Source organism: Molossus molossus, unplaced genomic scaffold (assembly GCF_014108415.1).
Source record: "Molossus molossus isolate mMolMol1 unplaced genomic scaffold, mMolMol1.p scaffold_m16_p_3, whole genome shotgun sequence".
Lineage (NCBI taxonomy): Eukaryota > Metazoa > Chordata > Mammalia > Chiroptera > Molossidae > Molossus > Molossus molossus.
Window position 1 is genome coordinate 104,257,143 of NW_023425366.1, and position 15,990 is coordinate 104,273,132.

Here is a 15,990-nt window from a genome sequence, read left to right on the forward strand (position 1 = left end):
GGCTGTGGGTTGGGGGGGTGGGGTGGGATGAGCAGAAGGGTGTCTAGGGGGTGGGAGGAAGAAACATCTGTAACAAAAATAAATTAATAAAAGTTGAAAAAAAATATTTTTAAAAAAAAAGATGGAAAAGGGAGGTAGAAGGGTCCGAGAGGGAGAAGACTAGAGCAAACTATGCTGATGGATTTAAAGAGGGAGGACGGGGCCACAAGCCAAGGAATGCAGGCAGCCTCTAGAAACTGGAATAGGCCAGAAAACAGATTCTCTCCCCGCACCTGCAGAAGGAACACAGACCTACTGACACCTGGATGGTAGCCCAATAACGCCCATTTTGAACTTCTGACCTCAAGAACTGTAAGGCAATGACTTTGTACTGTCTAAGCTGCTAAGTCTGTGGTATTAGGTTACAGCAGCAATGAGAAACTAATACAGGCAACCATGTGGTGGAAAGTCTGACAGCCCAGGTAAGAGGAGATCTACGGAGAGATAAACCAGAGCTGCGTTTGTGAGACCCTGTTTCAGGCAGTGTGAGAAGCACTGGAGAAGCAGGCAGGATGCTGGCTCTGCAGACCAGGGCAGTGGACTGGTGAAGAGCTAGGCCAGCGGGGAAGGGCGTGGGGAAGAGCTCATGGGTGCTGGGAGACTGAGGGAATGAACCATGTGTCAATCTCCTGAAGGCTGGGGACAAAGGAAAAGAGTCAAAGAGAACAATAAGGCAGGCTCTTGGGAGCACAGTGATGACATCCACGGGGGCTGGGGAAGCTGGCTGCAGCAGAAGGGGCAGGGACATTGAGAGGAGCTCAAAACATGGATAAACTCAGTGGAAGAATCAAGGCGTTTACAACCTGGGTCAGAAGCCTAGAAGCACGGTCGGGGTTGAGGATACCATGTGGGGACACCAGAGTGCCAAGGGGGAAGCCCAAAGTGACTGAGGACCCGGAAGAAAACACCGGCACAGCCCGGCAGAGTGTGGAGATGTTTTGAGTAATGGACACAGGTAGGTGTTAGAGAAAGGAGAAGAAGCAAGCCAGAAGGCAGAGTCCACGCCAAAAGAGAAGACGGCTTCACGGAGGTCACCTGCAACCCTCTGGGGCTAATCTAACCCCGTAGTGATGGCAGGAGTCAGACCCAACGGGAGAGCTGCAGTTGGAACGTGAAGGAAGAAGAGACATTCTTAAGAAGCAACACGGAGAGGGGAAGGGGAGGGATTGAATGGTAGTCTGGTTGGAGAACAGAATGAACGAAAATCAAATCATTCCGTACAGTCGGGCTCCTGGACACGCGAGCATACTTGGGGAAGGGGAAAGAGGTGAATGACAGATTGGAATTGTAGGGGGCAGAAAGTTAAGGATTTGAGTGGAGAGAAAGAAAGACGTGGTGTTAACAAAGAGGAGACATTTCCTTTCCAGAGAAAGAAGTGAAGACAAGGGGCATGCCAGTAGAGAGGGACACTGCAATATTTGCAGGGGAAAAATAATGCTGAGAAGAGCTGACCTTGGACAGCCTCCATCTGTTGCTGAGAGCAGAGAGAGGCTGCTGACCCTCACAGAGAGCAGGAAAAAGCTGAGGCTGTCAACAAGAGAAGAAAAGAAACTTCCCAGAGAGCCCATCCACGATGAGACCCTACCTCATTGCCTCCAGCCAGCCATGTGTCTCTCCCAAGTCTAATCCACCTCAGGCCAATCCATCAGAGCAACTTTGTCCTAAATCCTGACCTGTTGTTTCCATTGTTACTTAAAGATTGTTCGTCTTGTTTTCCCACTTATTTTTTTTAAGGTTTTTGTTTGTTTGTTTGTTTGTTTTTTTAGGGAGAGGGAGAAGGAGAAAAACATTGATGTGAGAGCAAAACACTGATCAGCTGCCTCCTGCACACCCCCTACTGGGGATGGAGCCCGCAACCCAGGCATGTGCCCCAACCTGGAATCAAACTGGCAACCTTTTGGTGCCCAATGAACAAAGCCACATCAGCCAGGGGTCATTTTCCCAACTTATGAGGACAGAAACCACCTCTAATGGAAGCTTGCATGCACCCCAGGCCCTGGATCTCAGCAGACGTCCAATGAGAGCTCAGTTATGGGTGGAGGAGAGGAGCGAAGGAGAAGCAATACTTCAGTTTCCCAGCATATTGGTGAAAGCTTGCTTTACAGACACAGAATAGATCAAAACGTTTAAAGCAGGCAAATTAGAGCGTGACCATGCCTTATAGAACTTCTTTAAGTACTGAACCCCCTTCCTGCATTTTTAACAGAGTTCGCTTTACAGTAATCCATTTTGGAGGCAATCCCTAAAGAGATAGCTCCAGAGTGCAAAAATGATTTAATAGCAGCACAGACGGGCTTGCAAATGAAACCCTTCTCGGGTGCACCAGAAAGAGCCCCACACACCGTGCGGTGCAGAAGGATGCTAAGGAGCCCTCACCAGGTAGACTGCAAACATGCTCAGACACCTCTCAGGGGACCACGTCCACTTCTCAACACGTGGGAGAGCTCTTCAGTTCCCTCGATCCCTGGACTCCACCACATCTCTCACCCTGTTGTCTCGTGTTATTATTCAATGTCAGTCAAATCTCTGCTTTGTCTCCCCAGCTTGGCCATACAATCCTGGAAGGTCATGTTATGATCACCTCTCCTTTGAGCCTTGCCCACCCTCTGTCCCATTCTCACACACCTGTACTCACATTACCTGCAAGGGAATAACAAGAACAAGGCAGGATAGTGTCCTGATCAAGACCAAGCCCTGGAGTCCAAAAGACCAGATTTTGCATTGTGGGCCACCCCTTCCTTACTAGCAGCTGAATCTCAGAAAAATCACCTACTCTTTAAAAGTGGTTAGTAGTGCCCTGGCCAGGTGGCTCAGCTGTTACAGCATTGGCCCATGGACCAGAGTGACCCGGGTTTGGTTCCTGCTAAGGGCATGTACCTTGGTTGCAGTTTGTCCCCGGCCCTGGTTGGGGTCATGTGGGTGGCATCCAGTTGATGTGTCTCGCTTACATTGATGTTTCTCTCTCTCTCTTCCTCCTTTTCTCCCTCCCACTCTATCTGAAGATGAATGCAAAAATGTCCTCGGGGTAAGAATAATTATAATAAAAAAAAGAATAAAAATGGTTAGTGGCTATACCAACTTTGAAGGGTTGTTATGCACACGATGCCTGTCACATATAGTAAGGGCTCATTAAGATTTGGTATTTCTATTACATGCTTAATGAATAATTGATTGGTTTATAGAGCCAAATAAGAACATACTAAATGCTCAAAGTCAAAATACTCAAGTAGCATTTGAATGTATTCATTTAGCTTGTCCACCATCCATATCAACTAGAGAAGAAACAAACAAAACTGGTGGTCTCTCCCCAAGAAAGGTCTACTGAGGACAAACAATACGGTGGTTCAGATATTCTGAATAGACCAGGAGGGCAGTAAGACAAGCCTGCCCATAAGAAGAGCAGCAAAGCCACAATGAGAATCAAGTCCTGTTATTGATCGAAAGTGCAGAGTTGCAGATTTTCTCCTTTTTGCATAATGCTGGATAATCCCAGCCTCTCCCTGTAAATCAGATTATCCCTACAAGTGGGTTATCTGAACACATGTCCCAGAGCTAATTGGGCTATGGTCGGGTGTGGGGAGGGGAGAGAAAATGGAACTGGGAGTGTGGTTGGTTTTCAACTTAAATGATATAATTCAGGTACTTGTGAGTATCTGGCACTTGGGAAAAACACAACAAATGCTAGTTATTACTGTCCATACGCAGCGCTCATGGTCTGCATCAAAGGGGCAGGTTGACACCCTATGACAGCTTGCAGTCCTTGGGGTTCTGCACATTTGGTTCACGTACAGAGGAGATAAGGTCCACTAGCTGGGAACTCTTACTGAGCTGATGCAAGGATACCAAGTGGGTTTGCAATCGCACAAACATCTTGCAAACATCCGCTGGTCTGAATCCTGCTGCCCTGTCCAGGAGCTGAGGTTGGGGCTCCTCGTCTGGATAAGGGAGACGACAGAGAACATGGGGCCAGAGAGAGCAGCAGACCAGGAGGGGTAGAGGCAGGAGCTGAGTGAGATACAGGGACCAGTACACAGACCAAGGCGCGGACCTGACAGCACAGGCCAAGAGCATCAGAGAGGGGCTGAGGAACCACCTGCGGGCCGCCGGGCAGCCGAGGTGGTGCTGGGGCTGACTCCTGGGTGGCTTGCTTCCTCAAGAGCCGCCAGACCCTCAGCTGGAAGCTCCATCTCCCAGAAGTTCGCCAAAATGCGTAACAGAAAGGCAAAAGGAGAGGGACCTTCTCTAGACCCTCCACAGATCAGAGTCCCTTTGGCCACTCGTGTAGAAATCTGCAGGAAGGTGACTGCAGACGCCAGGGGAGTGGGAACCATCTGGCAAGGAGTGTCCGAGAAATGCTACCACAAAAGTGGAAGGGCCTGTCCTGTCACAACCCCTCCCTGGAATTCTCGGCAACAAACGCGGGAAGGAAAAGACTTCTGCCAGGGTAATGCATGTGCATAGCCAGCGTCTTGGAGCACCCTGAAAACAGAGGTCGCTTCCCGAAGCTTGTGAGGAGAGTGACCCACAAAGGCAAGAAGCCCCATGAAAGGCAGATGGGCTCGCCAAAGCTCCAGGGAAGGGCTGGTTGTTGGAAGGGGGGGGGAGAGGGGGTGCTGGTCTAAGGAAACGTCAACATTGTTGCTCAGGAAGAATTTATGTTGGTTACAAGGGCACATTGAAACTGAGTTTCAATATCTCAACTTCTTTTTCTTTGCCTTTTTAATTTTAACAAGAGTCTGCTCCACTCAGAGAAAACAAAGTTCTATAATGAGTAACAGGACCGGATCTGTCGCACCTATTCCATGGGAATTCCTGGTACAAGGGGTGGAGCGGAAACAGATTGGAATGAGAGGGGAACCCTCCGCAGTCTGACACCTCCCCCCAAACTGGTCACGACCATGGAGCAAAAGCGAGGGGCCTCCGAGCCCTGACCACACTGACAATCGGCAGTCCTACGTGGGTCTACACTGCTCTGTGTTCACTTCCTCATCTGTAAAGTAAGATGCGCCACGCGTGATTTCTCACGAGCCCCTTGACGCTTCCTGTCAGAATATTCTACGGTGCTCTGCTCTCTCCGCTCCTGAGTGCAGGGATAATATTCTTTCACACTCTTGCATGCTGTATACAGTAATTCTTCACAGTAGTCACACAGTAATATCAAGACATCATAAAAATTTAGTACTCTACTATATTTTATATAAAAATAGTAAAACCTAAAGTCTCCAAGTTTCGCTTTTCTAAGGAGTTAAGTTTCTAAATCCCCCACGTACGTGGGCTTGCAGGTCAGTTGTTCTGTAGGCTAACCCAATTCTACTGAAGAACCAAAAACATGGCTTGTCCGATGATTCGGCTTGCCCAGTCCCTGCCAGCTCGCTCCCAAATGTGTCCTCGGCACCAGCAGGATAGGGAGCAGCCCAAGTGTACAGCTCAGGACACTGGCATCCCCTGTACTAAAACCAACAGAACCACCCTCAAAGTGCCTCTCTTCCCAGAAGAAGGCTGGCCTTGGAAACTGCGGACCAGGAGCACAGGGAAATGCCAATGAAGCCGAGGGTGATAGGACTTAGCGCGCTCTAGTCTGGGCCCTGCCTGACCAGGTCACACTCGAGCACTGAAATCAGTTTCAGGTTGAAAGGTGAGTGACACTCGTACCATCAGCTCATTTTGTTGCACACCTGACTAAACAGCCTTGGAGAGGGTCCCAGACTCTCCAGTGAGCGGGAGGTTCTAGGGAAGCCATACGAAATCTACTACTCTTCTCATTGCTCAGAACACACAGGGGAACCTTCTTGAGAATGTCCTCGAAAGCCAGTGTCCAGGGAACACCAATCCGCCTGGTGACCGCAGAGTCACCCAGGCTACACTGTCAGCTTTGTGAGTCAACTGGACCACATGATCAGACTCCAAACAGCCATTAGCTGATGCCAAGACAGCACTCTCTCTCCAAAGAGACAGATTTGTCACCAGTGAGTATATCTGTTCCCAAGGATGTCTCAAGGACTTGTAGTCAGCTCCCCAAAAAGAGGTCTAGTCATTCACGGAGCAAGGGCAGCTTTCTTGGAGAAAATAGTGGGGGTCCTTCATTCTTACTGGACTGAACTGTTTCAGAGTGAGCTGTGCCCATTGGGTGCATCCCGTCTCCCAGGCTTTGCCCCATCATAGCCTCTGCCTGGAATGTCCTTTCCCTCGGCCTGTTTACACCGATGAACACCTGATCCTTTCAAACCCAGCTCAGTCATGGGACCCTCCCGGAAACCTTCCCCGAGTGCTCCCACCAGCCTCCTATGAAAGAATGAACCCCTCTCCTCTGGCCATGAGCATACATACTTCTGCTGCGCCAGCCACACTGCATAACCTGCTGCCACGTACTGTCATCAGTGTCTACGGCTGCCTCTCTCATTGGACGGAAATGGAGTGAGACTATTTTTAACCCATTCAGCTCAGACCTAGCATTGACTGCACTCTGGCACTCGGTGGATTCCCAGATATTATCTGCTGGTTGGAATAGTTTAGTTCAAGCAGGTTTGCTTGGGAATCACTCACATTACCTATGGTCAGCCTTCTGTCACGTACAAGCACCCACCCATTCAACAGGCAGCTACTGGGCACCCGAGGTGCCAGCCATGAGGCCACGTGAAGAGCCCGCAACATCTTTTAGACCTGTCCACTGCAGGGTTTGGGGTTTTTTGTTTTGTTCTGTTTTTAATCACTTAAAAAAGTCAAGATAGGCAAGAGCACCACTCTGTTTCCCCCTCACATACATACAGAGGAAGGTTCCCAGACATCCAGCCCGACACACCCTCACGTTTGACAGACTGTGACTCAGAGGCGCTTTCCTTGCACACAAGCGGGCGGTCTGAAAAGCACAGGCCAGCATGGGGGAAGGTCGAATTAGAATCGTTTTTCTGGCCCTGGCTGGTTTGGCTCAGCGATTAGAGTGTTGGTCTGCCCACTGATGGGTTGCAGGTTCAATCCCCGGCCCTGGTCAGGATCATGTAGGAGGCAGTCAATTAATATGCTTCTCTCACATCAATGTCTCTCTCTCTCTCTCCCCCCTCCTTCCCTTCCATTCTATCTAAAAAAAAGAAAAATCAATGGAAAAATATTATCAAGTGAGGATTAACCAAAAAACAAATCTGTTTTTCTTGCTATGAACATGGTACACAGACAATAATGTGGTGAAGGCATGGGGGGGGGGGGCAGGAGTGGGGAGGAGAGGGTTAATGAGCGGAAGAGGGGAGACATCTGTAATACTGTCAACAATAAAAATAATTTTTTAAAACCTTTTTTTCTTTTCTTTTTTTTTTTTTTACCATTTTAAGTGTGTAGTTTGGTGGCAGTAAAGTACGCTCACAATGTTGTGCCACCACCACCACCCACATCCAGGACTTTTATCCCAGACTGAACCCCTGCACCCATTACACGGTGACCCCACTCCCCATCCCTCAGCCCTGGCAACCACCACTTCGTCTTCTCTTACCAATTAGATAATTGTAGACACCTCACGTAAGTGGAGTCACACAGTATTTGCACTTTGCAACTGGATTATCTGATTCAGCACAATGTCTTTAAGATTTATCCATGTTGTAGCATGTGTCAGAACTTCCTTCCTCTTTGAGACTGAAAAGCATTCCACTGCGTGTATAGACCACACTGCGTTTATCCATTCATCCGTCGATGGACCTTTGGGCTGTTTCTACCTCTTGGCTACTGTGAATAATGCTGGCATGAACGTGGGTGCACAGATACCTGTTTGAGCCCCGCTTGCAGTCCTTTGAGGTCTATACCCAGAATGGGAATGCTGGATCATATGGTAATTCTACATTTGAGTTTAAAATCTTATATGTATTTTTAACCTTTGAGAGTAAAAGGGACAAATTCATAAATTTGTATATACTGTTGATTCACTATTGGTGAATTTGGAAATGTCAAATTTCACTTATTCGTAAACAATTTGAATAAATGAAATGATCCTACAGAGACTTCTAGAAGTATTGGACAAATACACTTGAAATTTAAAACCTAACTGGCTCTCAATTATTGCCAGAAAAATTATCCCAAGGTTAGCAAGGACATTGGAAATCCATCTATTCCCGAAACCCAATTTTATTCAACTGTCTGAACCTACCCAATAATCCAGATAAAGAAAATTGATGCCTATTTGTTTTTTTGTTTTGTTTTTTTCTTTACATTTTTTTAAAGTACAGTTTGCATTCAATATTATTTTGTAATTAGTTTCAGGTCTACAACACAGTGATTAGAAAATCATATACTTTACAAAATGTTTCCTCTGGTATTTCCAGTACCCAACTGGCTCATCCCCTGGTTGGGATCCATCCTCACAGTCAGCCATCCTGAGGGTTGGCCCCACGCATGGATGAGCCAACAGCAATCAAGACTCTATTACAACATGAGGGCCCACATAACCCACACAAGAGACATTCCTGGAGCACCCAGCTCAGGTGATCAAGGAGACAGCGCCACTGAGTCCCACAGGACACCTACTGCATACGGCCACCTTACCAAGACTGGGAGACACAGCCCATCTACCTATGTTTGTCACATCACTGTTCCTGAGGCACTCAGCGCTGACCAAGCAGACTCAGCTGCCCCGATAGCCAGAGGACACAAGAAAGATGGAGCGTAGGGAGACTCAGAGGAGCCGGCCCCGGAGGAGCACATGACCCCCCAGGCCACAGGACCCTGTGGTTCTGCTGGCTGAATGACCTTGGACTACAGTCCTGACCCCTCTGAGCCTATGAAAGTGCTAGACTGATCAATAAGATCCTGTATGTGGACAACTCAGGGGGCTATGGAGCCGGGGTCCTGACTGATACATGGGAAAGAACTCATTCCATATAAGTGAATTTTCTACCTAACCATGGTCCATAGACAATTTCTAGTTAATAAATTTGAATAGAAATAGTTCTAGAATATGCTGCATTCTTCTATTCCTCCTTGTTAACCTTTATTTGCTGGCCCAAGGTCACCGTGAGTGCCCGATGTCTCATTTCCACGTACTACACAGTGATCTTCTCGGGAGCTACTGAAGAGTCCACCTTGAATTCCCTGTCTTCTTGAGTTGAGCCGGGCCATTCTGAAGGTTAAATCTCCTTGCTCAGAACTGGAGGCATACAGGTGCAAGAGGTGGTCTGAACCTCTATGGAACTCCAGGACAGAACCCAAGTTACATTTTTTTTAAAGAAATCTCTGGTTTTAGTCATGGAGACCTTGAGTTTTTTCAGCATTGCATGCCCAATGCCTAGTATGTGGTAGACACTCAACAAATCTTTCTTAGATTTGAATAAAATGATAGGGTGAAGTTTCCTCGAAATGTGACTATTTCAGAATTCTGGGAGTTGATTTCAAATATTTCAATTCAAAGCAATTCAACAAGTCCCTGAAATATATTAAGTCTATACAATGTGGGAAGCTCTGTTATAAACTCTACAAAGGATTCAAAATAAATGTGTTGCTGCACTCCAGGATATAATCGAGCAGAGAAACTAAGACATACAAAAGCAAAAAAAAAAAAGCTCTCCAACCTGTTATTGTGATGTAAAGGAGGAGTAAGCCATGCTGGCGCACAGAGTTCTGTGTGGGTGGGGTGGGTTTTAAAGGCTTCATAGAAGAGGTGGTGATTGAGAGAGACAAGGCTGGTGTAGGATCCCAGCAGATTAAGAAATGGGCAGAAAGAGATGCCCAGACAGAGAAAACGTATTTATAAGCAGCTTGGAGATAGAAAAATGTAGTCTATCTGTATATTGCTCGACAGAGAGAATGATCATTGCCTTTCTCAACTCCATATCCAATAACTTACTTGGAAGAGAGAGAAAACTCAAATTCCAATTCATTACATTCTACCAAACCATCTGACCCTGCCTTTCACCCAGCTCCTCGGGGACAGAGCCGTGGAAATGACACTCCAACAGCCTCCTGATGCAGAAGTGACGTGATCCTGCCTCCTCATCACCTTTCACATCCCAAAACAAGACCACCCGATCGGAGAGCCCAAGTAACTTCCGGATGTCACTCAGGAAGCAAGAGACAAAGCTGGAGTCCTCCCCAGGTCTTTGCTCTGCCGGCGCCTCACACACTCACAAGCTCAGTTCTTCTCTCAACAAGGAGGGTACCCAGCATCTGCGAGTCACTCCCCTACATTTTTTTCCTGTTCCATCAGCAATAAACAGCAAAGACATGCAGCTGCCCACGAAGTTTCCCAGGCCTTGCAGCTATGCTCACATCATTATGCCTCCTCCACATTTTTTAATTGAAAAAATGTCATTATAAAATGTCACTCAGGCATAAGATGTACCTAGACGCTCCTTGTGTCTCTCCTATGCCCAACCCCACCATTTCCTGTTATCTGACAAATGTAATTCCAGACATTCTTATCAAAGTGAGGTCTTGCCTGGCCAGTGTGGCTCGGTGGTTGAACGTGACCCAGGCACCAAGAGGTCGCCAGTTTGATTCCCGGTCAGGGCACATGCCCAGCTTGTGGGCCCGATCCCCAGTGGGGGGCATGCAGGAGGCGGCCAATCGATGCTCTCTCTCATCGATGTTCCTATCTCCCTCTCCCTCTCCCTTCCTCTTTCTCTCTAATATCAATAAAGAAAATAAATAGATAAATAAAAAATAAATAAAATGAAATAAAGTGAGGTCTTCCTGGGACCACGTCCACTGGGTCTTGGGATGAAGTAAGCAACTCCTTATGCAAGGCGACCCCCGGACCATAGACGCTGACCCTCTCTCTCAGATGTACTGAAGTCCCTATCTTCAGCAGAGGATGTAAGTTCTCATTTCAGACTTAGAAACTGGCCCTTAAATGCTCACAGCAGTGGTGAGGTTTCCAGGAAACTGCTCCGGGCCGACTGAGCGTGAAGCCTTGGGCCCAGGGGGTCGCTAATGAACCGTGTGGCCTGGTCCAGTGGCCTTCGCGGCCTCAGCGCCGCTTCTCAGGCTGACGTTCAGTGACTCCGCAATTCCATGGACACAGAACTCATGAATTCATACAAGGTGTCCATTACGACGATCAGATTCTCTTCTGAGAGCTTGTTGTGGCAGGAGAGAACCGGGAAAAATAGGACATTAAATGCCTGAAAGTGACAAGAAGAAAAAAGACACGGAACATGGACGTGGTCCTTTAACCACCTGCCTGTTCTGCCCAGGACTGGCTGATTCCCCCTCCGCACCGTCAGGCCAACTGCTCTCACTCCTACCGAAGTAAGTTCTATATAATCACAGACACTCCAGTGACCACCCACTGGCCACCTTCCTCCTCTTCCCTGCATCAGCGCAGTCGGAGCTGAGACGACCTGGTGTTTGATGAACATACAAGTGAGAATCATGAGTCCTGGGGCTGGCAGGAGTTTCAAGAGACCATTTTCTTACGGAAGATGAATTATAATGATCACATCCCCTGTACAAATGTGGCAACTTACTGCCCCAGTAGACATGTGTATGGGTTTCCGGCGGCTGCTGAGACACATGACCATGAACATACTCCAACAACACAACGCATGCTCTGATAGTTCTGAGCCAGAACACCTGAGTCAAGGTGAGGGGAGGGCTGCATTCCTTCCGGGGCCTCTAGGGGAGAATCTGTTTCGTCACCGTTTCTAGCAGCTAGAGGCCGCCCGCATTCCTTGGTTTGTGGCCCCTTCTTCCATTTTCTTTTTTTTTCTTCTTCTTTTTGGTACGTGCCCCTAGCGGGAACTGAACCCGGGACTCTCTGGTTCGCAGACCGATGCTCCAACCACTGAGCCAAATCGGCCAGGGTCCTTCTCCCATTTTCAAAGCCAGCAACAAAGCATCTTCTGATCTTTCTCTCTCTCTCTGTGTCCATCCTCACATCATTACCGACTCTGACCCTCCTGCCTCCCTCCCATAAGGATGCTTATGATTACATTGTACCCGCCCAGAGAGCCCAGGGTAACCTCATCTCGAGGTCGGTAATGTGAGCATATCTGTGATGTACCTTGTGGCAGGGCCATCTAGTTGCAGGTGCCTTGGCTTAGGCCCTAGGGCATGGACCTCTCTGGGGGGCTTCTTCAGCGGGACATTTTTCAGCCTACCACAACATCCACTAAATTTCTACCCAGATTTTTTTTTTTTTTCAAAAATACAATCACAATCACGTTGGAGAATCAGGGTAGTCTAGAATAGAGGGCGTTTCTATTGCTGAGGGAAACATTTCAAAAGGGTTCCTTAAGTTTTAAGCTGCTCCAAGATATACAAAGGAAGGCAAAAATTAAATTTTTTAATCAAGAAGATAAAAGGAACACTGGACAAAAGAAAGAAAAGGCACATGAGCAGCGGGAGATCATGGATTCTGTCATTAAAGAAATATTGAAGATCCCATGGCTTGTGCTCAAAAGCACTTAGAAATCCTATAGTTCCAACTGACCTGGTTCGATGTGGACATACAGATTCATCACTCTACCCAGTGTGTCCTCCTGAGTGGGGACAGGCTCAAGCCACCACTGCCCGGCTCAGTGTCCCTGCGGCTAAAAGTCCAATGAACTCGCCAGCCCCGTGACACCAGCTGCAAGCCCTAGAGGAACCATCACCCTGTGCCACACGTCAGACACTTGCCCATGCACACCCCACAAAGCCACCACCCCACACACTCCACCTCCTCTCACAGTGAGAAATCAGAGCTCAAGGAGGTCGAGAACCTTGCATAAAGTCACACGCTTAATTACGGGTAGAGGCAGAACCAGTCCAGAGGGTAAACTTTTCCTTCCGGTAGCCATCCAATCCACCCCCAGAATCTTCAACAATAAATGAAACCAGCAATGAACCTGGAATGATCCTTCTAAGATCTTTCCTTTAACGTAAATAGACTCTTCTCCACAATGCGCTACAATCCTCATTCCAAATCCTTCTTCTCCCTCTCCAGCTCCCTTCCTCTCTCTCTCTCTCTCTCTCTCTCTGACACTTCCTAAACTTAACTAAACTGAAAAATTCTATCTGGATACATTCAGGTTTTTTCCGATTCACTGACACCTCTCCTTAAAATGATCCCATTATCTAAATAAGACGATTTTGAGAGGCTGAAGCATTAGAGGTTAAAATTAGACCCTCAGGAGTCAGACAGCCTGGGTTTGTGACCTGGCTTTGTCTCAATTGCTGTGTGACCTTGAAACAGTCACTTAGCCTCTCTGTGCCTTCGTGTCCTCATCTAGAAATGAGAATCATAACGGCAAGGGCCTGGCAGGGCAGTCACGAGAACTGAATGAGAGGAATGCAAAGCACGCCGTGGGGCTCCCGAGCCTGCACTCGAAACCACTCACACAGGAATAGAGTCCTCCTTGGGGTGTCCTTTCTTCCTCTCTGACGACAAGGGCCTCGCTTTCCTTTAGACCTCTCTGGTCCCCCTAAAATTCCCTCTGCTCCAGCACACTCAGACAGAGGGACCAGCCCAACTGTCCTGGGGCTTGGCTCACATCACTTCCAAGCTCAGCTCCTCCAACCGCCTGCTCACTGAAGTCCCACCTCTTGGCCTGGCCCCCCACCCTGTCCCTGCACCTCATCAACTTTTCAACGCTGCTTTCTGAGGTGCCCACCTCGCGTCCTCCATACTAGTCATCAGAGAGAAAGGGAAGGACACCCAGACAGCTCCAAGGCCCAGCACACCCCTCGTCTCCATGCCCGGGTGTTCCCAGTGTGCCCTTTCTGGCATCGACCACAGTCCTCCCATCTCACGTGCCTCCCTCTGCTAGAAGCTGTCTCCGACCAATCCCACCATCCCCACCCCAGAAGCGCCTTCCTCTGAAATCCCAGTGTATTTCGCCTCGTGGTTTTGGCATTGAATGGGTTACATTCGTGTGGATTCATTGTGGGACGGAGATTTTCTGTGTGTGGACGGCATCACTGTCAATACCCTGGTTGTGATATTGTCTATAGGCTTGCAAGGTGTTACCGCTGTGGGAAACTGGGCAGAGGATATAGCAGACCTTTTTCTGTTTTCTTTCTCACAACTGCTTGTAATTCTCAATTATCTTACAACAAGAAGTTTAATTAAAGTTAAAATGAATTTATAATTTATTCAGCACCCACCTTTGCCACATACCACACAAGATATTTTACCTAGATATGCCCCAATATTTCCCTGATCTCCTGATGGGACTATCCAATGACCTATTCAGAACCTTCACCTGAATAAATTAATTTGCATCTCAGAGTTAGCACACCCAATACTGAGCTCCTGAGCTCCCCCACCCCCAATGAATCTCCTCTCCATTCTTCTACTTGATCAGGCCAAAAATCAAGGTCATCCCTGACTCCTCTCTCTCTCATACCCCACATCCACCCCATCAGCAAACCTCAATAAATCACCTTAAAAATAGATCCAGAATCGACAACTCCCCCACCCCCAACCTCCATGGCCATCATCCTGGTCCCTGGCCACCATCATCTCTCATCTAGATTAATACAATGGCCTCCCCTCAGCTCAACGCTCCCTATCCCCTCTTCCTGCTTCGTTTGTAATTCTTCACCGTGGGGTACACTTTGTCTCCTGCCACAGAAGCTCCTTGAAGGCAGGGAATTCTGCCTTGTTCAATGCTGAATCCTGGAGTTTACAACAGTATCTGAAGCATCACAGGCACTCGGTGAATATTTGCGGAATGAATGAGCAAATGAATGAATGATACTATGCCTTTGGTATTTCCAAAAATAACCTCTGAGGTCAACATAGCTGTCTCACTTTTTTTTTTTTTTTTTTTACAAGTGAGGTAAACGAAGTTCAGAGAACGTCGGTGGGCCCTGCAAAGCATGAGAATCACGTCTCGTCCACCTGCTCTACCTAAAGTTAGTCTCCTGGGTGAGTCCTTAAGGGCAGGACCGGTGTCTGGTGGATCATTCTGACTTCCAGGATCTGGACCTAGTGCTTGGATATGGCAGGATGCAATGCATACTTGCAGAATGCAACTTTTTATCTATTGATTGAAATGCAACTAACGACTTCAGTTATTATTTCTCACGTGGGTGTTCGTTGTATGTAACTGGGAGCTTCGTTCTCACAGCTCTGTTCTGTGCCGCGAGGTGTAACTCCCAGATGACGCCCCCCACCCATTTTACTTGGAGACAAGCTGAGGCTCGGCTTCTGCTCCTCTTTGAGGCTCCACTCCCTGAGCTGCACTGCCTGACAGCAAACTAGACCACCCACGCCCAGGACACAGAGGAAGCTCCCCAGCATTCCCAGCGAGATGGCGTCTTTCTTGCTCAGTACACTGCAGACTCTCACTAGGACGTGTTTCTGATTGGATTGCCTTAGCCTGGCAATGGACAATTTTATAGCTGTCTTCTCGATAACTACCCTTCTTTTTTTGGGGGGGGGGGTTCCCCTCAAACTGGCTCAGGACTGGATCAAATGTGGGAGGAATGCAAGGAACATGACTGTGAGAGTGTACTTGATGGGCCTCTGCCTGGTAATCTGTTCAGCCATGAAGGTCCAACATGACGCATGAGTCCCCCAGCCCGGGTCTGTCGCCTGCCGACCCCACTCACCAGCCTCCCGAGTGACTTGTAGCCATCTCGAGCACACATAGCTGAGTCACTTTCTCTACAAAGACAAATATGTTTTTGCCATGAGTGGGCAATGCTTTATAACAAAAAAAACATATTACAATAAAAAACTATCACCAGAGGCCCAGAGGAAAACATTCCCTTCTACAGGTTCTGCGCTTGCTGTTTCGCGGCCAGATCAGCATCTGTTCCGGGCTCACAGCGGGGACGGTGCCACAAGGCAACCTGAAGCCATTAGCACCCACCTTGATGTCGCATCTCCCTTAAATAAGTGTCCTTTCAAGAGCAATATACTAAATAGATGGGTGCATTTCCAGATTTAACAACTTGTGAGGACACTATTAGTGTCGCATTAGATGGTAGGCCTTATTGCCTATAAACTTCACGAATTATTCCATCTTGAATAATTCTTGCCGTAAT

General features: G+C 47.9%; 1 protein-coding gene across 2 annotated transcripts in view; it reads right to left on the reverse strand.

Annotated features, from left to right (window-relative positions):
• Window positions 1-15,990, reverse strand: part of CALN1 (calneuron 1) — a 458,038-nt gene that overhangs the window by 282,550 nt on the left and 159,498 nt on the right. The window lies entirely within an intron of this gene.